Consider the following 24,712-nt stretch of genomic DNA (forward strand, 5'->3'; position numbering starts at 1 on the left):
AGAAAAGATAGGAAATTATACAGGAAAAGCAAATCAATCATAACTCTAACACCCAGAAAGAACAAAGTTAACTTTGTCATTTTTTTACATCATTCTTTTTATACTTACCACACACACACACACACACACACACACACACACATATGCACATATTTGCACATATACACATACACTTGTACCTATTCATACTTATAACTTCTCTATAGTGGTAATATAAATACAAATTTTGTTTTGCTTCTTCACTTACTGATGATATTATCACATTTAGTCATATAATTCATTTGAAAGTCAAAATTCGGAGATGCTAGATAATTTAGTAATGATTAAATCAATATTTTTGGTAATTTGGGCTGTTTCCAGGTTTATTTATTCTTTTCCGTGTTTGTTTTGGTTAGCAGCAATTTTACTGATGAAAATGTTATGTAGATATTTTTACCACACGTTTAAGTATTTCTTTAGAATTGAGTTGTTAAAGCAAAGGGCCTAACATGTTAAGGTTCTTCACATTAAAATAATTTTATATTGGTTTGTCCAACTGATATGTCAGTCTAGTTTTTAGAAGCTAGAACTATTACTTTTGTATTCTGCATGTTGCAAGTACTTTTTTTGTTATTATCAAATTCTTTTCCCACACAAGTCTTTTGAAAAATGTTAGCAATACTTTTTTTCTCCTTGCTATAGACGAAGAGATTTTAAAAAGTAATAAAAATAAACCTAAAGTTAAATGTCTTGTCCAAAATGGCAGAGACAAAACTGTAACCACGTTTCTCATACTTCATAAGACACTAGGGAGGCATTAGGATTTTCTATAAATCTTCTTTAGTGCCTAAAATTCCATAGTGGGAAAGTCTTATTTCACATAGAACATGAACAATAGCACCCTTGCTTTGGCTTTGCTGTTTGGAACTTTAACACATTCTGAACATTGGTAATTGAGTCTGGAGACCACACTGGCTGAACTGACTCAATGCTAAGAGAACACCTTTCCAAACTCGTCTGTTATTTCTATTCATAAAATAATGATAGTCATAGAAAATTTCTACTTCAGTGTTAAATAGATATATATATTGTCTGTGTTTTGCCATAAAAACTTATTGTCTGTGTGTTTTATATAAAAACAAATACAATCTTTTAAAACTACTTTCTGACTCAATGGAGAGTAAAATTTGCATTGGAGATCTATTTCAGAGTGAAAAATGCTGTTTAAAAGTACTTTTTGTTGATGTTCTTATTAAAAATTGTCTGAGGTTATTGAACCAATGACTTTACCTGATTTGATTTGCCTTCTAATATTAAGTTGAGATTCTTTAGTATACTAATGAGGTAAAATTTCCTCGGGGGGGGGGGAAGGGGGGGAGAAAGGAGAAGGATAAAATTTCCTCTAGGAATATAATTGCAGCAAACTCTTTTGCATATTGTGCTTTTGTACTTATTTGTTTTTATGTAGGCTTAAGAAAAAATATATTAAGAAAGGATGTCATGATAATATTACCAGGGCCAGAACACAAGGCCAAAATGGATAGATGAATATTCCATTGCCTTGTGGATGGTAGAGCAAGAAAAAACGAAGATGCACAGTATCAGTTACCATGTCTAAATACAAGTGTTTGGGTTTGGTGGTTCACAGCAGTTGTGCATAGATTTAGGTTTGGTGAGTCACTTAGTTGTACATAGATTGTGAATGTTCTATAATGTGTATAAATGACCAAGAATTCACCATGAATTAGTGTGTGTGTGTGTGTGTGTGTGTGTGTGTGTGTGTGTGTGTGTGTGTGTGTGTGTGTGTGTGTGTGTGTGTGTGTGTGTGTGTGTGTAGGGAGTGTAGGGGGAAATCCACAGGACTCATGAATGCTGTAGAACAGATCACTTGTATGTGTGGCCATGTCGTGGGGCCGGAACTCTGGGCCTGGGCGCTGTCCCTCAGCTCTTCAGCTCAAGGCTAGCGCTCTACCACTTGAGCCACAATGCAACTTCCAGCTTTTTTTTTCTGCTTATGTGGTGCTGAGGAATCGAACCCAGGGCCTCAGGCATGCAAGGCAAGTGCTCTACCACTGAGCCACCTTCCCAGCCCTGAGTTTTATTATTTTATGCCCTCATTTTTCTCTTAAAATGGAGAGTTTAAATCATCTTGAAATCCATTCTCATTCAAAAATTCTATAAGAGATAACTTTAAATACTTGGCAAAAATTGGTATTGCAGGCATAATCAGAGCATCACCCAAACCATTTTAAGACAAACCTGTGTTATAAACATCTGAAATGTTCCTCTGGCAGGAATGAATGTAGAAAGGGAGAAACAGCTCTATACTCTTAAGGGTATAATTTTGGAGTTAAATAGATTAGAGATTTGAGGAGGTTTTCCCTTCTTTTATATCATGCAAGTCCTGTGACTTTCAGAAACTTAATTCTAAGATTTAGTGAGAAATGAAGATAATCCATATCTCTTAAAATAGTGAAGACTAATTAAGTCACACTAATCAGAAATAAAACCTAGGACAATTCTCTCAGCTATTTTAATGAAAATTATCTAGAGAGTCTAAAAAGCTTTCTTTCATAATCTAGATCAAAGTTATTTCTACAATAGGGTAACTTTTATGTTTTTCAGGTATATAGGGACATAAGTCATCAGAATGCGGGAAAGAGCACTTTTCTTTTGATGTCTTTCAAGATATACGTGTGTGTGTGTGTGTGTGTGTGTGTGTGTGTGTGTGTGTGAGAGAGAGAGAGAGAGAGAGAGAGAGAGAGAGAGAGAGTCAGAGACAGCCATCAAGTATGTATTCTATGCAGAATGTTGTCAGCGTAATTGTTATTGATGGATGGCACATACAGTTGTGATTCATATAATAAGAACTATTGTCTCCATAATATTCTAGCTCAGCCCAACAAGTCTGAGCACAATTGGTTGAATGACAACGTTCAGAATTGTTTTACCCTTTGGAAAAAAAAATACATGATAGTATTTTCAAAAGATAGCTATCACGTAAACAATATTTGTCTCACTTGAAAATAGGAGGTTGATAAAATAGGAGGCTACCATCAGAGATTTATTATCTATAGAATCTCTAGGTTTTGATAAAAAATAAACATCAGTATTGCTTTACTAGTATGCAAACCATGTGGTTTACCAATTAGTAAACATTTGGGAGTTTTTTTACTTTTATGAAAATTTCTTATTTTTCTTTTATTCTTGGAATATATTATTTGTATAAAGCTTAGTGGATCTGGGAATTCTTTGAGGCAACAATCTCATTCTCAAGATACATTCTAACACCTGTCTTAACAAAATTATCATTGTTTCATTGTTAGAGTGCTCAGCCTGCCACCTCCAAAGTGGGTAAGTTCTAATTCCCACAAGACTTTTAAATGTTACTTAACTTTTTAAAAACTTATTTATTTTTGTCGGTTGTGGGACCTGAACTCTGGGCCTGGGCACTGACCCTCAGCTCTTCAGCTCAAGGCTAGTGTTCTACCACTTGAGCCATAGCGCCACTTACAGCTTTTTCTGTTTATGCAGTGCTGAGGAATTGAACCCAGGGCCTCATACATGCAAGGGAAGCACTCTACCACTGAGCTACCTTTCCAGCCCCTTAATTTTTAAATATATGTACAAATGTGTTTTTGTTGATGTGCCATCTATATGCACTGTTTTTTTTAATAATTACCTTAACTTCTGGTTTCAATTTGAATGCAGAAATCTTAAAGAAATGAAATTATCATTAATTAATTCAAGCAATGGAAACAAAATATGTGAAAAATTATGACCAGTGGAGATCGAATCTAAACCCAGATAGAGACTCCATTATAGGGAATGCTAAGTTACAAATTTCAGATGTCTTAAAAGGATTTTGCTCAAAATTTTACTAAACATTGATTTTGAATGTTTAACTTTTAGTCTTTTAATAGTTACTGGTTTATATTTAATTTTATATTTGCTTTAAAAACTAACCTTATTCATGCCAATTTGTTTTATTATTTTGCAGTATTTCCTTGATCCCTTATACTTACTTTTATATACCACATTTTCTTTCATTTTAAAAGGTTTGTAATATTTTAGAGAACATGTGCACCATTCCTCAAAACCTTTTTTTTTTGACATTGAATAGATGTGTTTATTTATTTTCTTTTTCTATTGTGAAAATACTGTCCTCAAAACCTTCCTTAGTCTACATTTTCTTTATTTCTAGGACAAGTAAAATTAAATCTTCACTGATGTCAGTTCTAGCCTAGGCTTGAACATCTCAGTTATTACTTCTAGTTAAGTCACTTAATTTTTTGTTTCAAATTTCATTATTGACATCTTTATTCCACAAATATCTAAAGTAACTTGATGAAATGCTTATTTTGACTTGAAATGTTTAACTATTAGTGCCCACTGTGAATTCCTATTTTAACTTCTTGATGACAGCTATTTGCTTCATTGCAAGAGCAATATGCTTATTCAGTATAAAGTAGTTTTATACATGAATATTTTCTGAACTTTGAAACAATCTTCCTTTGCTTCTACCTATTATCTGGACAATTTATTAGTCTCAATCCTTTCTCTGGAAACTATAGAAATTATTCCAGCATTTATAGACATTTTTATTTGGCTGGATGAGGTACTTTCCCCTCAAACTATGCAGTTGCAAACATGCATCTAGGAATGATTATTTGCAGTAAGAATTTCCAGTCTGTGATATAGGTCATTTCTAAAGACTTACAAAGACTCTTAAAAAGCATAAGACTTGCAAAGACTTATGAAGACTTCTTATAAAGACTCTGAAGGGACAAGAAGACTCTCCATACCCCTTGTAAGAATTTTTAGTGAAGAAGTACATGCTCAGGTAGTATGACTTAACTTAGGGTAGGTTTCTTTCTAATCCAGCTCTTTTTGTTCTGTTCTTCTTTAGTGATATTTCCATTCTCTAGTTTCTTCTGTATTTTTATAAGCATTGTCTCAAATATCAATCAAGACATTTATGATAGCTATGAGACTAATAAAATTCACAGGAACAAATTTAATTAATTAGGAGGCAAACTATTGAATACTATATAACAATGACACATAGTAAATTAAAGAACACACACAATATGAAACAATCTTCCATATTTCTGGACTGGAAGAATCAATATTTTTTACACATACATATCTCTGTAGATAACATAATCCCTCTCAAATTATCAAGTATATTCTACATAGAACTAGAAGAAAACAATCCTAAAATATAAGGATACACAAAACATTCCAACCATGCAAAGCTATCTTAAATAAAAAGAACAAGCAAGAGAAATTTTACTACTTGACTTCAAATATAATAAAAAGCTGTGAGAATCAAAATAGCATGGTGATGATATAAAAATAGACACAAAGACCAATTGGACTAAATACAGATCCTATAGGCAAATATATTCATCTAATTACTCATCACTTGGTGTTAAGAAAGTAGCTTTAAAAAATTCACTTGGAAACTGGGTGCCAGTGGCTCACTCCTATAATCCTAGCTACTCAGGAGGCTGCGCCTGAAGGATCATGGTTCAAAGCCAGCCTGGGTAGGAAAGTCCATGAGACTCTTATCTCCAATTAACAACCAGAAAACTGGAAGTGGCTCAAGTGGTAGAGTGCTAGCCTTGATCTGAAGAGATGAGGGACAGCATGCAGGCCCAGAGTTCAAACCTCATGTCCAACAACAACAGCAACAACAACAAAATCACTTGGAAATTCATTGCCACATTCTGTCTAGTGCTACCGTTTGTGGTATCTCTGCACATGTGACTTGTGGAAAGATTTCTAGATGAAACATTATAGGCAGGTTGGAAATAATAAATCAACATTAAAGCTTTCTTAAAATTATTTTTACATCAAAAGGAAAAGATGAAAAAGTAATAATTCTTTCTACTTAAAAAGTGCTAGATGAGTATTCAGCTAGAAATTTTAGAGAACACATATCTTTTGGTAATGGCAATTGATCATGAAGGACAACATGGTTTGATTCATCTATTATTTTTCTGAGTAAAATTTCTGTAATAATATCCTATGGAAAGTTTACTTTTTGGAGAAAGTTAGGTAAGCACAAATAAATGAGATTTAGTGCACACTTACTTATAGAAGAACTCAATTGAATCCAGAGGAACCAAAGAGAGGGAGTGGAAGACAATGTATGGGAAGACAATATGATGGGATGATGATGGAGTATAGATTATGGTATGGACAGATGACTTAAATGACATTGGAAAACAAAATAATAAGACAGCTTAAGACCTTGAACTTCTAACTTGAGACAAATGTGAAGAAAAAGGAAAAAATAACTTTACAATGACCATAAGGAACTAGCAAACATGGAAGATCAAGAAAGTATCTATTTCCTTTCCTTTCCTTGGCTACTTTTCTTGTCTCTAAGCTTCCTGCTCTCTCTCTCTCTCTCTCTCTCTCTCTCTCTCTCTCTCTCTCTCTCTCTCTCTCTCTCTCTCTCTCTCTTTCTCTCTCTCTCTCTCTCTCATCCTTTCTCTATTTCTTTCTGCCTTTTTCATTCATTCATTCTTTCTTTCTTTTACTCTCATTTCTTTCTGGCTTTCTTTCTATTCTTTCTCTCCTTCCTTCCTTCTTTCCTTCCTTCCTTCCTTCCTTCCTTCCTTCCTTCCTTCCTTCCTTCCTTCCTTCCTTCCTTCCCTCCCTCCCTCTCTCCCTCTTTCTTTCTTTCTTTCTTTCTTTCTTTCTTTCTTTCTTTCTTTCTTTCTTTCTTTCTTTCTTTCTTTCTTTCTTTCTCTTTCTTTCTTTCCTTCTTTTTCTCTCTCTCTCCCCTTCTTTCCTTCCTTCCTTCCTTCCTTCCTTCCTTCCTTCCTTCCTTCCTTCCTTCCTTCCTTCCTTCCTTCCTTCCTTCTTTCCTCCTTTCCTCCTTTTTGTTGCCAATCATCTACTGTGTTAGGGCATAAAACACTGAAGAAGGTTATTCGCAAGCAACATGAGAATTATTCACATAGACTCTTAGCCATGATGCTATTCCCCTAAAAATGAGCTATATAATCCCTTTATAGTGATATTCTGAGCCAAATATAATACTGGGCCTAAAGGTATTCACACAAGTCATTTTTCCCTAATAACTTCCAAATAGTTAAAAATACAAATATGAGGACAGCAATCATTGTGATTATTATACAAAGTTAGTTTTTTTTTCATTAAAATGCTTTTGGCATTTGTTGAAAACAAAGTTTTAAAGATTTGTTTTTGTCTGAAAGTTAAATTTATATAAGTAGACACAATCTCAAATTGACACAGGCAAGCTATCCTGTGATATTTAATGTGTTAATTTTAGTTTATGATACAACTTTTGAATTGCTGTGAATCACTTAATCCAGGATAAATTTCCAGAAAAGGAAGAGAGCTCCTATAACTTTCTGATTCTTGAAAATTTGCCTGTTTATCCAGTGTTGGAATTCCTTTGATTTATTTGTGGAACATTTCTTTTTTCTTTCTTTTTTTTTTTTCTTTTGGTCTGGTCGTGGGGCCTGAACTCTGGGCCTGGGTGCTGTGCCTCAGCTCTTCAGCTCAAGGCTAGTGCTCTACCACTTGAGCCACAGCACCACTTCCTGCTTTTTTTTCCTGCTTATATGGTGCTGAGGAATCGAACCCAGAGCCTCATGCATGCAAGGCAAGCACTCTACCACTGAGCCACCTTCCCAGCCCTTGTGGAATATTTCAATAGCATAGGTAGATAGAAAAAGAAGTTCCTTATGAATTCCTTGTGAGATATCTTGCATATTAAGTGGAAGTGAACAAATTCATGAGACAATAAATAGTAGTTGATGTCTTTTGCAAGAAAGACACACTTTTGTTGATTAAACTTATTTTTGATATGCCTAGGTTTAAAGCTTGTCATTAGCAGAAAATAATTTTTGTGATGATGTGTGTAGCAAACTGAATTTTGTTTCCAAATTACACAAGCAAAAAAGAATATATGGAAATTAATACATTGCTGGGCCTTTAAAAAAACTCTGTAAAACTGATAGTGTTTTTATTAATTCATATTTTCATTTAACTAAACATTTATTGGATCCTGCCTAAATGTTTTGAGTATAGGTAAAGATATATAACAGGCTCATCACTTTAGGACATGCAGGAAGACAAGATGCATGCATGTATTGTGTAGTAGACAGAAGTGATCAATGCCATGCAAGAGTTATAAAACTACTTTTTCTTATTTTGCTCAGTGTATACAACTCTTCTATTTGTTATTGGAGGAAACAGGCCACTACTCCTTGGAAGAAGAGAATAAATTTCAAAAGGAAATATAAAAATTTAACTATATAAAGTGGCGCTGTAGCTCAAGTGGTAGAGCGCTCACCTTGAGCTGAAGAGCTGAGGGACAGCGCCCAGGCCCAGAGTTCAAGCCCCATGACCGACAAAAAAAAAAAAAAAAAAAAAAAAAAAAAGAAAAATTTAACTATATAAAATAAAAAATTTATAAGTCAAATAACACAACAAGAAATTTTTAAATCAATCTTAATATGATAAGGTTTATAGCAATAAAGACCTTTAGAATTGGAAGCAAACACTAAACACATCATGCCAATGCACAAAATATGTGCCCCCAGGGCTGGGAAGGTGGCTCAGTGGTAGAGTGCTTGCCTTGCATGCATGAGGCTCTGGGTTCGATTCCTCAGCACCACATAAGCAAAAAGAAAAAAAAAGCCAGTAGTGGCACTGTGGCTCCAGTGGTAGAGTGCTAGCCTTGAGCTGAAGAGCTGAGGGACAGTGCCCAGGCCCAGAGTTCAGGTCCCACGACTGAACCTCCCTCCCCAAAAAGAAAAAATATGTGCCCTCAAACTCATCTATGTCAGTCTACAGGATTAAAAATTAATACAGCAATGGAATAGAATTTTTTTTCCTTATGATATCAGCATAGGCCTTTTGTTAATATCAAGAGGGCAAAATTCAATGTTGAGAAAGCTGCAGTAAGTTACTTGGGTGCAAAGATGAATTTCTGAAATATTTTAGAATATATTTTAACTATGTATTGAGAATATACATTTTCATGCTTGGTGTTATACTTTGTGGCACATATCCTTAGTAATTAACTATTAATATGTTCATATTTATATTGAAGAAAATGTTGGAGAATAGGGGAAATGTCCACCAATTCTGTAAAATACCCTGCAGGCATTAACAATGCATTGTCTTTTCTAATATGTAACCTAACATTCAGACGTGTGAGATTTTGGGGTAAATCACTTGATCAGATGATTTTTTTGTGTCCACATACTCTCGGAGATAAAGTGACACCTTCAGCAAGACACCTTGTTCCACTGGTTTTAGGTCTCCTCCAAAAGGAAAATAAACACAAAATAGCCAATGATATAGTTTACACAAATTGCTTTTCTTCGAGACTTGCTTATTAAATAGTCCATCTTGCCTCAAAGAATCCTTTCTGTTATAATGTCATCCTAAGTCTTACTCTCTAGCTTTTAAGTCACTCAAACATAATAGGTTCTCCTTTGTCCACAAACAGTGATACCATCTGACTTTATAGAACAACACTTTACACTACAACCTATGGAGGTATATTTTCTGAATAGTGTTCAAATCAATGTTCCCCCATTATTTGTTAAATATAATGTATAGCTGCTAAAACTAATGACTTGTTAGGTAATGTTTCACTTACTACTTGAAATATTGGGGGAGGTGATTAAGATGTTTCATTTAAACCAGATCTACTTAGAAAGAATCAATTCCTTGTCATGCCACCAAGGGTCCATCATATTATTAATACCATGAAAATGGTTTCTATAGGAAAGAATGGTAACTTCCCAAAAAACTTTGCTAAAACACCAGAATAATGTAGAAGTGAATTCATGTACATATGTTATGCAGATCTAAATATTTTTAACAGAATTGGTTTCGCTTACCACACCTATCATTTTTAGTAATTCTGGAAGTCTTAAGTGTGTGTCGTGAATGTTCCAGACAGTTGTCTTCGTATTCATTCAACTATTGAACTGTCAGTTGTCATGACCCAGAAGAAGTGTTTGTAACCTTTCCAAAGAGCATAATCCATCACAGATTCATTCCTGTGGTGGTTATTCTCAGCACAGGAAAAGACACAAGATACTTCAGTGCTGTTTTCTCTAAAACAAACCAACAACAACAACAACCACATGTGATAATCTGCAAAATTTTCTGAGTTTAATCCCCGACCCCCTACCAAGAAAAAGAAACAAAGAAAAGTAAAGCAAATAATGTGTCAGCCTGACAGCTATACTATTATACAGACAAAATATCGGCAAAGCAGGAGAAAATAAAGGCGTGGGGGAAGGGTGTACACATTGTCTTGGAGAAAAGGCTATGGAGACAATTGCTCTTCCCCTAAATATACAAAACCTGAACAGAGTTTCTTTCTACTTCTATTCACTGTTTCATTTGAAACATGATTCATTTCCTAAAGATCTTTTAGTGCAGAATACCTTAGGACTGTATAAAGAAAATTAAAATATTTCCTATTACTATGTCTTAAAGGATATTTTCTTCTTGTGTTTTATAATTATGTTATGAGTGAATAATTTTATTTTAGTAATTATATAAACCATATTTATCCTGAAATTCATTTAATATTTTGTTTTAGAACACAATTATATAAACCATACTTGTCCTGAAATTTTTATTTAATATTAAATTATGGACAGTTTATTAGGTTACAAAAATTATTTGAAAATATCATTAACTATGTCTGTGTGCTGTTCCAACAAATGAATGCATACTTCTCTGACTATCAAGCCCTTAGATTTTTTTCCAAGCATGTTTTATTATAAATTCTGCTCTGAACACAATTGTGTATAAATCTGTCCATAGTCAATTTATCTGTCTAGAAACAATCCCCAGAGGTATAATTGTTGGACATTGAAATGTTATGATTTGCAGTATATATGAATTTCTAAATCAAGATCCTGAGGCAAGGTAGAAAATTGAATGCTGTAATTGTATTATTTCTTTCTGTGCACACTTATCATAGAGCTTGAACTCAGGGCTTGGGCGCTGTCTCTGAGCTTCTATGCTCAAGGCCCACACTTTGTCATTTGAGCCACAGTTCCACTTCTGGCTTTTTGGTGGTTAATTGGCAATAAGCATCTTGCAGACTTTACTGCCCTGATTGGCTTTGATCCTAGCAATAGTTTTATTTTTACCAGGAATATTTACTAACTGTGGAAGAAATACTAGAATTTATAGGGTTTGAACAGAGTATACATATCCTCCGAGGAATCAGAGGAGAGAAAAGATAAGATTAGGAAGTATAGAAGGTAAATAGTATTTTCAGTAAGAATACAAAATGTATTTAGGAAAGATACATATCAAAATCCCAGAACCAAAATAAAAATAGTATAAATTAAAAGAACAAAATATGATCTTGACATTAGATTAAACATAGCTGAAAGATTATTCATGTAAAGAAAGCTAAGATTATTACCTAGAATATTATCCAGAATGTGATATAGAGAAATAGCTTGATGGTAATAACAATGAGAACATGACTTGTAGGATCAAGGTATCTAAGACATTAACTGACCCCTCTTATATCAACAAAGGATTTTAATGTCTGTTAAGACATTAGCTGACCCCTGTTATATCAACAAAAGATTTTTAACAAATAGACTGGAATGAAGATTATATAAAATTAGTATATATAGGTCACTAAGAAAATAAATGCCACCACCACCATGAACTCAATAGAATACAATCACTAACAAATTATATGTAGAAGAGGATTCAAATTTCCCAAGTTCCCACGTCATATTATTTAAAATCTACAGCTTTCTGGGCGCAGGTAGTTCATGCCTGTAATCCCAGCTACTAAGGAAGCTGAGATCGTAGGATCATGCTTCAAAGCCTGGGGGGAAAGTCAGTGAGACTTTTTTAAATTGTAAAAATGCTGTACATAGGGGTTACAGTTACATGAGCATTGAGTACATTTCCTATTGAGCATTGTTGTCTCCTCTTTAACCTACCATCCTTCTCCCCCACTTCCACAACTACCACTCCCCTCCCCTCATCCCCGGCCAAAGTTGTGAAGTGTGTTTTCAACATAGTGTTTTGTACATCTCATTGTTACAAAGGGTCAACCTGTATCCTTATTTAAGTATTTTGTTTTTTCCCTTCCCCTCCCCTAATTAGCGAAGTATATATACAAGATGCAGGGTACCAACATCAAATACAGTGAAAATAGGGTTATACCATGAGGGAGGAACATACAAAGCAACAAAAAAGTCACATGGTACATTATAAATACATTAGAAACAATAGCAAGAAAGAAAAAAGGTATTTGTGTGAGACTCTTATCTCCAATTAACCACCACAAAACCAGAAGTGATGCTGTGGTTCAAGTGATAAGTGTTAGCCTTGAGCTGAAGAGCTGGGGGACAGCACCCAGGCCCAGAGTTGAAGCCCCATGACAGACAAACAAACAAACAAAACTCTTTACTGTAACTCATGCTCCCATTTGAGAGTCAAGCTCAGCAAAGAATGTCAGGAAAAAATTCCTTCCTTTGCTTTTAGCAAAATAGCAATTTGACATTTTTCAATGCTGTGTTGCAGAATCAAGGCCAAAGTAAATCCAGTTGTTTCCTCAAAAAGAAAAAAAGAAAAAGAAAAATCTACAGCTTTCAATAAAGAAACGAGAAGCAATGGTTTGGGAGAAAATAGGATGCAAGAATATAAACTACAGATTTGTCATTCAAGTTTTTTTTTTGTATTTCTTTTATTGTAAAAATACTGTACAGAGGGGTTACAGTTACACGAGTAAGGAAATGTTTCCTATGGAGCATTCATTGTTACCTCCTTCTTTGTTTTTCCCCTCCCCACCTCCCCAACTCCTCCCTTGCCCCAACCACTGAAATTATAAAGTTCATTTTCAACATAGTGTTTTGTACATCTCATTGTTACAATGGGTCAACCTATATCCTTATTTCAGAATTTTGTTATTTCCCTTCCCCTCCCCAAATTAGAAAAATGTATATACAAGATGCAGGGCACTGGAATCAAATAGAGTGAAAACAAGGGTTATACCATGGGGGAAGAACATACAAAAGAAACAAAAGAATCACATAGTACATTATAAATACATTAAAAACAACAGCAAGAATGATAAAACCACTTATGTTCCTGTTTTGGGGTTCATTTTTCTTACCATCATCTTATATGGTCATATGTACATAGAATTTGACCTTTTCTGCGTGTCCTAGACATATACTAGTTATTGTAAATAAGGGAAACCATGGGACCTATGTTTCTTTGAGTCTGGCTTACTTCACTTAATATAATTTATTCCAAGTCTTTCCATTTCCAGCAATCCCACTTTTGGACATTTACCCAAACAATCACAAACAAGACTATACCAAAGCTACCAGCACAACTATGTTTATTGCAGCATTATTTACCATGGCTAAGATATGGACCAACCTAGATGCACCTCAGTAAATGAATGGATCAAGAAAATGTGATATGTGTGTGTGTGTGTGTGTGTGTGTGTGTGTGTGTAATGGAATTCTATGCCTCCAACAGAAAGAATGACACCGCCTATTTGTAGGAAATGGAAAGACTTGTCATTAAGATTTTAAGGCAGTAAGAAGATTGGCACTTACCATAGTAATATTATTCAATATAACCCAGCATTTGAAAATATTTGGTTGCCATAGCCAGACCAGTTTAAAGGTAGAAATACCAAAGAGCTACTGAAATTACTAATCAAGGATCTAATTTTGTATAAAAGTAGATGTTGGTAATAAAATGGGAACTATAAAAACCAGATGATATGGGAATATGCAGGTGACAGAAGGTTAAAAATGATAAAAATCTATTACCGATAAAGAGAACAACCAGTAGAAATCATTATAGGAAATATTGATAACAAGAAACAAAATAAGGATGCTTGGATAACACACATATCAATAAAATTAACTGAAAAAATCAGATTGGATCAAGTTTGAAAATTAAATTTCACACTGAATTGAACATCTTTCTTGCACTTTAACTCATTATGTTCTTCGAGAATACCAAAATTACAATGTGGGAAAAAAATAAAACCACCCAGATAAAACATCAAAAAGGTTAAAAAATCAGTTATTAATGGAGAAGTGCGAATTGTGAGGTAAAATCATCAATAATAAATCAAAGACATACTTCTAAATGGCAATGCTTCTAAAGTGAAATTACAAGAATTCTAAAATCTCCCTCCCCCCCAAATAAAGCCCCATGTATATCTTGTCACAGTAACAAGATATTCAGTATGGAATTGTAATTAATAAATGATTTGACTCAATTTCTGACTTTTCATTCTAACAGCTTACAAGTCATTTGCTGCCCTTTCTATATCTTGCTCTGAATGTGTGCAAGCTGATCTAAGAGTGTGGTACATTCTCCTTTGGTGATAGTGGGAAACTTGAAGTATGCTCTTCTCAGCCTGTGGGAATTTTGATCCAGATCCTTCCATCCTTCCATCTTCTCACTACACTGAAAGCTAAGTGAGCCCCTCTTTAGCCTTCCTCCCAATATGTTTTGAGACCTGCTTAAGATTCTGGTCTCATCTCCCAAAGAAGTTCCATGATTAGAGAAGTAAACCTTTTGAACTTTCATGGCACCTATGTAACATTATTCATGTTGACATATGAATCAGAGATACTACATCAAAGTCCTACAGATGATCTAAGCAGACACAGCCTGTTATGTTGGATTTTAATCTGTATCTCTTAGCCCACATAAATAACCTGTATCTCCTAGCCCATAAATGAAGTATAGTATAAATAGGTATATCTAAGCTTAATGCATATATGTATTCGGTCATACACTCATATTTTATGGATTTAGCCATATATAGATATAAACATCTATACTTATGTAAGTGCTTATAGTTTTTTATATTATATAAGTATGTTTGCATATATATGTGCCAATATTCTTATAAAACACCAATAATGCCCTTTATAAATAAAGTATATGCCTTCTTCTCTTTTATGTTTTAATTTTTTTTGTAAAGGTGATATACAGAGGGATTACAGTTACATAAGTCAGGTAATGAGTACATTTCCTGTTGGACAGTGTCACCCCTTCCCTCATTCTAAGTTTTTCCACTCCTGACTCCCCCCAATTGTATACTTCATTTCCCACATAGTGTCTAGTGAGTATCACTGCTGAATTGGTTCACCCTTTGTCCCACCAGCTCTTGTGTTTTCCCTTTCCTCCCCAAATCAGATAAACTTATATACAAAACAAAGGGTACAGAAATAAAAAAAAAACTAACAAAAGGGAATAAACCAAAGAAAAAAGAAAAGAGGAAAATATGAAGTGCAAACAGTGTACTAGAAAAACTTTGTTTCCATTTCTTAGAGTTTATTTTGATAAGCATCATTTTATATGATTATATGCACATAGCTATTGAGCCCTTGTGATCCTCTCCTAAGAATATCTTTCTTTGTTCTCACTGTGTGAACATTCAGAGTGCTGCTTAATCATGCATCAGTATTTGGTGTTTGACTTCTTTTAAACACCAAACAAATACTTAAACAATGATATTGTAGAGTATACCCATACATTAAAAAGAGCAATGGGCTGGGAAGGTGGCTCAGTGGTAGAGGGCTTGCCTTGCATGCATGAGGCCCTGGATTCGATTCCTCAGCACCACATAAGCAAAAAGAAAAAAGCCGGAAGTGGCGCTGTGGCTCAGGTGGTAGAGCGCTAGCTTTGAGCTGAAGAGCTGAGGGACAGCACCCAGGCCCAGAGTTCAGGCCCCACGACTGGACACTACTCTCCCCCCCCAAAAAAAAGCAACAAAAATTCTAAAAAACTGAGTGCTCTATTATTTGACTATTGAATAAAATCTAGAAATTAGCAAGAAATAAAGAATGTACATACCATAACTCATTGGGAAATCAGCTTCAGTAGTTTCATTGTTGTTAATTTTGAGGTGAGGTCTTACTAGACATCTCATGTTGGCCTTGGATTTATGACCCTCTTGCTTTAGCATCCTAAATATTACAATTGATAATAGGCCTGCACAGCCATGCCTATCTAAACTTTTCCTATTTTTCTCCTCTTTCCATTTGTTTTAAAGAAGGGTTAAGTCATGATTAAATTTAAAGAAGAGTTGAGTTATGAATTCCCCAAACAGTGTATTTTGTACTTCCTTGTTTAGGAAGAGGATGAAAATATTGAAATATAAGTGTGATTTGGCATGGTGACACAATGTAATTCCAGATAACTTATGAGTTTGTAACTCTAAGTCAGCTTGAGCTTACATAGGTTATGAGACCCTGTTTCAAAACAACAACAAAAAGAACAGCAACATAAACATTTCCAAAAATCTTTGGACATAAAAACTATTGTTAGTTTGAATGGGCATTCAACAATTTCTCAAAGGCTAAGTGTGAATCTCGAGTAAGCTACTTCTTGAGCATTTGTCTCTCAGTTCCAAATTCTTACCATATCATTTCTGTGGTCCTGGGTCTGGCATTCTTTAGGCCACCACATTTCTTTGCTTTTGCCATCTGTGTTTCCTCTGATGCTTTTGGCAGCAGTCAAGCAAGACTCTAATCTTGGAGGGAAGAAAGCAGTTGGTACTTCATGTGCCTTTGAGTGTCATCAGGTTATTGATCCTCGACGTTGGGGACAATAGTTGTTTCCAGCCAGCAGTTGATTTCAGGTGGAAGGCTTTCCTTTGACAGCTCCAGCATCATTGTGCCCATTGGGAGTTATTAAGACAGTTGAATGATGCTTCTTCCTTTGTGGTTTACATCCCAGCTCAATGGACTCCATCTTCTCAGGTACCAGCAATTACCAAACGGCATCTCTGCCTCAGATATATGGGGTCTAACTCCTTAGGGCTTCTCCATTCTTTCCCTCAGTCCTGGGGATTGTCATCTCCAATTGTACATACTTCCATGATTCACTCAGCATCTTGTATTATTGCTATTCATAGTAGCAGTTCATTTTTCTCTTCCCAGATACCTTGTTGACAATGGTTCGTACTAAATTCTTGCTTTTAAAATAATTACTGAGCTTTCTGTCTCTTTGATGAAGAGTTCTTCTGATACCAACCTCTTCTAATCAAAAAGGCCAGGTTTCTATATGTGGACCAAGCAACTACTTTTCCTGGTGGCCTGAATTTTACATGCAAATTACGTTAACGCCTATAATCACCGATTCTCCCATGACTTTCCCCCAGAGAGTCATCTCATTTAATGATGTCACCTTCTTCTATTGGAAAAGTCAGAGCTCATGTGCCAGGTCTTATTCACTTATGAAAAATTTTCAACACCAAAGTAAATTTGATTAACCAAATGCCCTTTCTCTGATTATTGTAGATGACTGAGAGCTATAATATGGTCCCGAAACCATATCCCCTGAAAGCATTGCTCAATTATGTGGTTTAATTTTGGCTCAAATAGCATAGTAGGTAAATGAATGCTTTTGTGGTTTGAGGATAATTAATTTCCTTGCTTTCTTTGCTTATGAAGACAATCATAAATCTCAAAAGAAAAACACACATTTATATTTTAAAATAGAAGATTCTCAAGTAATTCTTTTGCTAATGTGATAACAGTGTGATAATATTGGATTTTCAGTTTCTTTTTGTTTGTTTATTTGTTTGTTTGTTCTTGTGCCAGTATTGGGGCTTGAACTCAGGGCCTGGGCAATATCTCTTAGCAGTTTTACTGAAAAATGGCACTTGAGCCACGTGAGCCACAGTTCCACTCCTGGCTTTTTGGTGTTTAATTGGAGATAAGAGTCTCATGGACTTTCCTGCTTTGGCTGGCTTTGAACTGCACTCTAAGAAGTTAATTAAGCTGGGCACTGGTGGCTCACTCCTGTAATCCTACTATTCAGGAGGCTGAGATTTGAGGATCGCAGTTCAAAGCCAGCCAAAGCAGGAAAGTCCATGAGACTCTTGTCTCCAGTTAACCACCAGAAAACTGGAAATGTCACTGTGGCTGGAGTGGTAGAGCGCTTGCCTTGAGCTGAAGAGCTCAAGGACAGCATTCAGGCCCAGAGGTCAAACGTCATGACCAAGAAAAAAAAACCCCAAAAGTTAATTATTTATGTCTATAAAAATATAAAATATATAATTTGAATTGCTGTAGAATAATTATAAAGAATTTGAATGTTCTTCCCACCCTGCCCCCTGCAATTTATCTAGTAGTCTATATTCCACAGTTTGAGAGCATGGATTAAATTCCTTTTATTTTATAATTATTTGTATTATGAAAATCATACAAAATATGCTGTATTGTAGTATACTGTGATCTGAATATTGGTGTTCTTCCAGAATTCAGATTTTGAAACCCAATTCTCAATGTAATGCATTAAGAGATGACACCTTTGGGAGGTAATTAGCTTGTAAGGATCTGTCCCTCAAGAACAAAATAATTGTCCTTATGAAAGAGCCCAAGGGACGTTGTTTGACCCTTCAACCATGAGAGGATCACAAGAAAGATCAATCTATGAAGCAGAAATCAACCCCTCACCTGACGATACATCTGTTAGTACCTTTATCCTGGCATCAGGAACTGTCAGAAACAAATTTCTGTCATTTATAAGCTCTGGAGTTTATGGAATTTTTGTTTTAACAGCCTAAAGTGACTAAGATAACATTCATGTGTATGTTTGTGCAGATGTGTGTATATATTGTCTATATGTATATTAGTCTGTATTTATACAAACCTATAAATACATCTTTAAATATACATTTTCACTAAAATTTGACTTCTCTTACTTACCTGATATATAGGCATAGCATAGTTGCTTTTATCTGCATTCATGGAATTTCATTGTTTTCTTGTTTCATTATTTTCTTTAGCAGCTTTAATGAAATTAGTTCCCATTTGATAATCTTCATTAAAGTGTATAATTGTGTAAGGTTTGTCATATATATATTCTTAGCAAACAATAATCATAATCAAAGAACAAGAAATCTCAAAGTCCCTTTGCTCTTCTTTATAATAGCTCTCCAATGGGTCAGGCAGGCAATGATGTAACTTCTATCTGTATAGATTAGCTTAAATATTCCAGAATTTATCATCTGTAATATTTTGGCCTACTTTCATTATCTTCCTTTTGTTGTTTCATTGTTTTTCATTGTCTTATTATCTTCCTACTTTCATTGTTTCTTCCTTACTCCCATTTTCTGTAAGTAGAAAGCTGGTCTTCTCCAACTACTTTTATCCATAATATGATCCTATATACCATTGTTTAGAGTACATCCTATACACTTTATATCCTTTATTTTATTTTACTGAAAATATGCGCTAGTTTGTTTTATAACTTTGGCTTGTGAGCTACTTACATGTGTGTCAATTAACTTCCAAATGTTTGAGAATTTTCCAGGTAATTCTTTTATAAATTTAATTTTGATTTGATTCAATTGTTAAAGTATTACACAGGAATTCATTCCATATGAATTTCTTAAGATTTTTATGGCCCTAGATGATGTTCTATCTTGGTTAAATATCACATGTGCATTTGAAAATAATGTGTAACTTGTAGTTACATTTCCTTAAGGTCAGGCTGATTAATGATATTATTTGGGTCTTCTATGACTTTACTGATTTTCTACCTACTTTCTATCAATTTCTTAGAGAGGAGTGTTGGAAGCTCTAGTTATAACTGTGGACTTGTCTATTTTCCTAATCTATTCTTTCAGTTCTTGTTTCTTTGTTTGGAAGCTATATTGTTAAACATATTCCTTGTCTAGCTCCTTCAGTCTCCATGATGAATTAGCCTACAATCTTTTGTTCCTGACTTCAGTGGTGATGTTGATGCCTCTTTTGTCTAATATTAACATTGCCTCTTCAGCGTTGGAATAATTAGGGTTCATGTATTAAAAAACTTTTCATCTCCTTAATTTTTATATTTTTCCATCATTTTAAGAAATTGACTTATCTCCGTCTTTGTAATTAAAATTCTGTATGGTAGACAGCTTGTTAATAAAAACCAACTATGACTTTCGGTTGGGCTGGTTGCCAGTTACACATTTAATATTATTGTCAGTATTATTCTATTACTTGTACCATTGTGCTATGTATATTTGGACTGGCCTACCCATTCTTTTCTTCTCTTTCCATCTTCTCCTTCTTTTACTATATTAACTGTTTTTGTATAGTCCCTCTTGCTGCCACTATTAGCTCATGGATTAATTCTCTATTACAATACATTTACTGTTTTATGGTGTGTGTGTGTGTGTGTGAGAGAGAGAGAGAGAGAGAGAGAGAGAGAGAGAGAGAGAGAGAGAGAGAGAGAGAGAGAGAGAGAGAGGAGAGAGAGAATGAGAGAGAGAGAATATGTGTATGTATATGCTACTCCTGGGGTTTGAACTAAATCTTTCCACTTTCCCTGGATATATTTGCTCAAGGCTTATGCTCTACCCCTTGAGCTACACCTTCACTTCTGGCTTTTTTCTGGTTAAGTAGAAATAAGAGTTTCATGGACTTTTTTGCTTAGACTGGCTTAACCATAATCCTCAAATCTCAGCCTCCTGAGTAGCTAGAATTACAGGCAATACCTTCCAGTGACCAGCTATACATCTAATTTTAATAATTTTATCTACAAATAATAATGGTACTTTCTAGCCATATAAGAGATTTATAATATTAAGTGCCTTTCCTCTATCCTTTGTCTTAATTTGGTTACACACTTTCCTTTTATGTATGCATAATCCTCTTGTAATACTGCTTTTGTTTTATACACTCAGTTTTGTCTTTCAGAGAAATCAAGTATAAGTATATTGATTTTAAATTTACCATTTTGGAGGGCTCTATATTTATGTGGATCAAGGCTACTTTCTAATATTGTACTTCTAATGAACTTTAATGTTTCTTCTCACAGACATGTTTTGGGACTACATTTTGTTAGCTATTAAAATTTTGTTTGTTGTTTGTTTTATGAGAAATATTTTTTTGCTGGATATCAAGTGCTAAGATAATGGGTTTCTGCTGGAACATGTTTCAATTGTTAACATGTCACTCTAGAATCAGATTTGGGGCTGGGAAGATGGCTCAGTGGTAGAGCGCTTGCCTTGTATGCATGAGGCCCTGGGTTCTATTCCTCAGCACCACATAAGAAAAAAGCCAGAAGTGGCACTGTGGCTCAAGTGGTAGAGCGCTAGCCTTGAGCTGAAGAGTGAGGGACAGCGCCCAGGCCTTGAGCTGAAGAGTGAGGGACAGCGCCCAGGCCCAGAGTTCAGGCCCCATGACCAGACCCAAAAAAAATAAAAAAATAAAATAAACTCCCAGGTTTAAGGAGACTTAGATGAATGTAGAAAAAAACCAAACAAACAAACCTAGAATCAGATTTAAAGTCTATAGTTATTCTTATGTTTTATTCTGTGAATAAATATCCATTTCTTCCCCTTAGATTACTTCAAATTTTTTTTTTACTTGTTAATGGTTTTCAGAAAGTTTATCATTATAAGCTTCAGTGTCATTTTATAGTAACTTATTTATCTCTGCATCTAGCAGTTTATAGGTTTATCATATATGAAGTACTTGCTGCCATTATTGCTTTAAATAAACTTTTTTCCCACTTGTAACACTTCTCCTGTCACTATAATTATGTGTAAATTAGACTATATGATTTCTGTATTTTTTCCAGTATTTTTTCTCTGAGTGATTCTGTTAGGATGGTTTCTGTTGCTGTGTTTCTATGTATTTTGAACATCTATAGGGTAATCTATTAATTCATTTGCCAATTATAAGAATTCCACTAACTGCTAAATGTCACTTTCAATGTACTTTTTCAACATGATTTTTAAAAAATTATGGAGCACAATTTTATTTTATTTTTTTCTAATTTCATTATGTCTGATAAAATTTATTTATATTATCTTGTATGCTTCCTGCTTATCACTTTTAGCTTCTCAGTTTCTACTTAAGCTTTTAGCTTATTTTATGTTTGGCAATTTTTGCTTAGTACTGAAATTGTGCACCTTACTTATTTGAATGCTGGAGTTTGCTGCACACTCTCTGTTGAGTTGTGTCTCTTCCTCTCAATTTGTATGTTGAAGTCCTAACCATTAGTACTACAGGGTGTTTCCTCATTAGGGAGAAGGACCATTGCAAATGTAATTACTGAAGATGAGGTTATACTGGAGTAATGTAGATTTCTCATCAACTAAAATTACTGTCCTTAGGAAGGAATTAAACACAAGCATACCTATAGAAAGAGCATCATAGACACATGAATATGACCATCTCCAAGACTGAGAAAGAAGCCTGGAACAATACTTTTCTCATAGCTCTCAGAAGGAAGCTAACAGCTGATCTCAGATCTCCAAACTCCAAAATCTCTAAGACAGTACATTTCTATTATTAATCTACCTAGAATAGTTTGTAGCACTTTGTTATAGCAGTTGCAACAAACAAATAGAGTGCATTCTATTAAAGATGATCAAGTCAGATAAAGCATGTCAAGATCAGTTTGGCCATTTTTTTCAGATTTTTAATCTTTGGGAGAGGCAGCAGTCTAAATCTAGTTTCATTTTATTACTAAGACACTACTTCTTAGTTGACTGCACTAAATACTTCAGATATTCAAGAAAGACCTCTGGCATGTTAAAACTGAGGCACCAGGTGTGGCTCTGGAAACTGTTTTATCCATAACTCACAGTCCTTTGTGTAGATATGTGGAGTTGTATGTGTGGGTATGCATACATAGTGTTACGTTCAGTGAGGAAATCATAGGGACCTCAGGTTAGTTTCCTGGAACTGTATCTTTTTACAGCTTTTACTGCTGGCAATAGAAATACATTGTAAATTCTGTTTGCCTGAGCCTTCCCAAATTCTTAAATCTGCCTTTCAACTCATCTCAGTTACAACAGATATTTAGAATGAATATTCTTACTGAGTATGATATAACTATACTTTATCCTTATTGTCTGGGTATTTAAAATCCAAAATAATCTTAGGCCGTGTTATTAATAGCAAAATAGCCAGGCACTGGTGACTCAGGCCTGCTATCCTAGCTGCTCAGGTGGTTGAGATCTGAGGATTATGTTCAAAGCTAGCCCAGGCAAGAAAGTCCACGAGGCTCTTATGTCCAATTAACTACCAAAAAACCAGAAATGACACTGTGGCTAAAGTGGTCGTGTGTTAGCCTTGAACAACAAAAGCTCAGGAAAAGTACCCAGGCCTGGAATTCAAGCTACAGGACTGGAACAAAAAAAAAAAGTCTTTATATGTTTGCTGATGTATACTTTGGCAACCATGTTTTTAATTGACTGATATATCACCTGGAATAGACTAGTGTATTAGACAGCTCAAGCTGTTTATGCAACAACAAGTATAAAGAAGACTAAAAAATACTTGAAAAGTAAAAATTAATGGAAATAGAATAGTATATTGATAGAGTAATTATATTTCTTTGGACAGTTCAGAAAGTGCTATCAGAAGTACAGGCTTGGATATTGCTATTCTGACATGACATTTGCATGGCAACTACTAAAAATATAAAATAATACAAAATATATATAAAATAAACATAAAATAAAAATTATAAAAATTTATACAAATTTATAAGTTAGAGTTATAGTGACACTGAAAAAATCCAATTTTTTTAGGATTAGTGTTTTAAGCCTTGAAGATTTATTCTTTATGGTTTGTGCTTAACACTTACCCTGCTGAATACATGATAATTTGTTTTAGTAAATGGAGTGAGACTGCTATCTGTAGGATTTGTAATTTCTTTTTCTTGAACTTTGTAAAACTACTGTGCTCATTAAAACATCTTATTTTGTCTTCCTAGATGTATACATTTTCACTATTCATCAATTGCTGTGATTTGGGGTTGATTGTTTTGAGAGGGTCAGGAATCTCAGTTGCAAACAACAGGAAAAGTTGTGGGTAATGGAAAAGGGCTTTTACTCAGCAAAGGATATTGGATAGTTTCCAAAATTGGTGAAGAAATTGACTCTGGTTAATGGTGGAGAACACAAAACGAAACAGCTAAAAATACCTAGTCACTATTTCTGTTGCCACCAATAAGCACCAAATGTTAAGAATTCATCTTTATTGCAACTGATTCTATCAAGCATCAGGGACTTAACTCTTACACCTTTAGTTGTTCTCCAAAGAAAGGACTCTTCTTGCTACCTACTCTAACAAAATTGTATCTGTACCAAGCATGTTTTGGCATCATTTACTTCCAAGTCAATCTCCTATGGAGCATTTTGATTGGTAGAGCTATTTTTCTTCTTTTTTTTTCTTTTACCCCAAAGCAAAGCAGAATATTGGAATGCTGAATTCTAATTTGAAGAAGCAAAACTCAAATAGTGGTATCTTAGTAATATTCAAAGGCTAATGAGAAATGATTGACAACCCTAACTATGATGAATGAACCCTGCATCAACTTTTTTTGGGCTGACTTAGTTGTATGTCTACATGCACTAAAAGAAAGGAATCAGTAAGCTTTTAAATATACCCATAAATCTTTTTATAATCATCTGGGAACCTCTGTTTTACAGTCTTGAGGTGTTAAATTATCAGTTCAGAGATCTATCATGGACTTCATTTTGAATGTGATGGCTTTTTTCAGCTTGATGTTTTATGTTCAAGTGATAAAGCTAAATTATTGTTTCTACTCAATTCTGGGGAATTAGTTTCAAGTAGTGATGGTTTGATCCATGTTTCATTTCCTGAAGTTATCAATTTTTCTTGAGTCAGTCTCATGAGATTATACCTCAACTTCTGCAGCTGTATGTGAAGATTGGCAT

Source organism: Dipodomys merriami, unplaced genomic scaffold (assembly GCF_024711535.1).
Source record: "Dipodomys merriami isolate MVZ:Mamm:240054 unplaced genomic scaffold, mDipMer1.0.p SCAF_16, whole genome shotgun sequence".
NCBI classification, from domain to species: Eukaryota; Metazoa; Chordata; class Mammalia; order Rodentia; family Heteromyidae; genus Dipodomys; species Dipodomys merriami.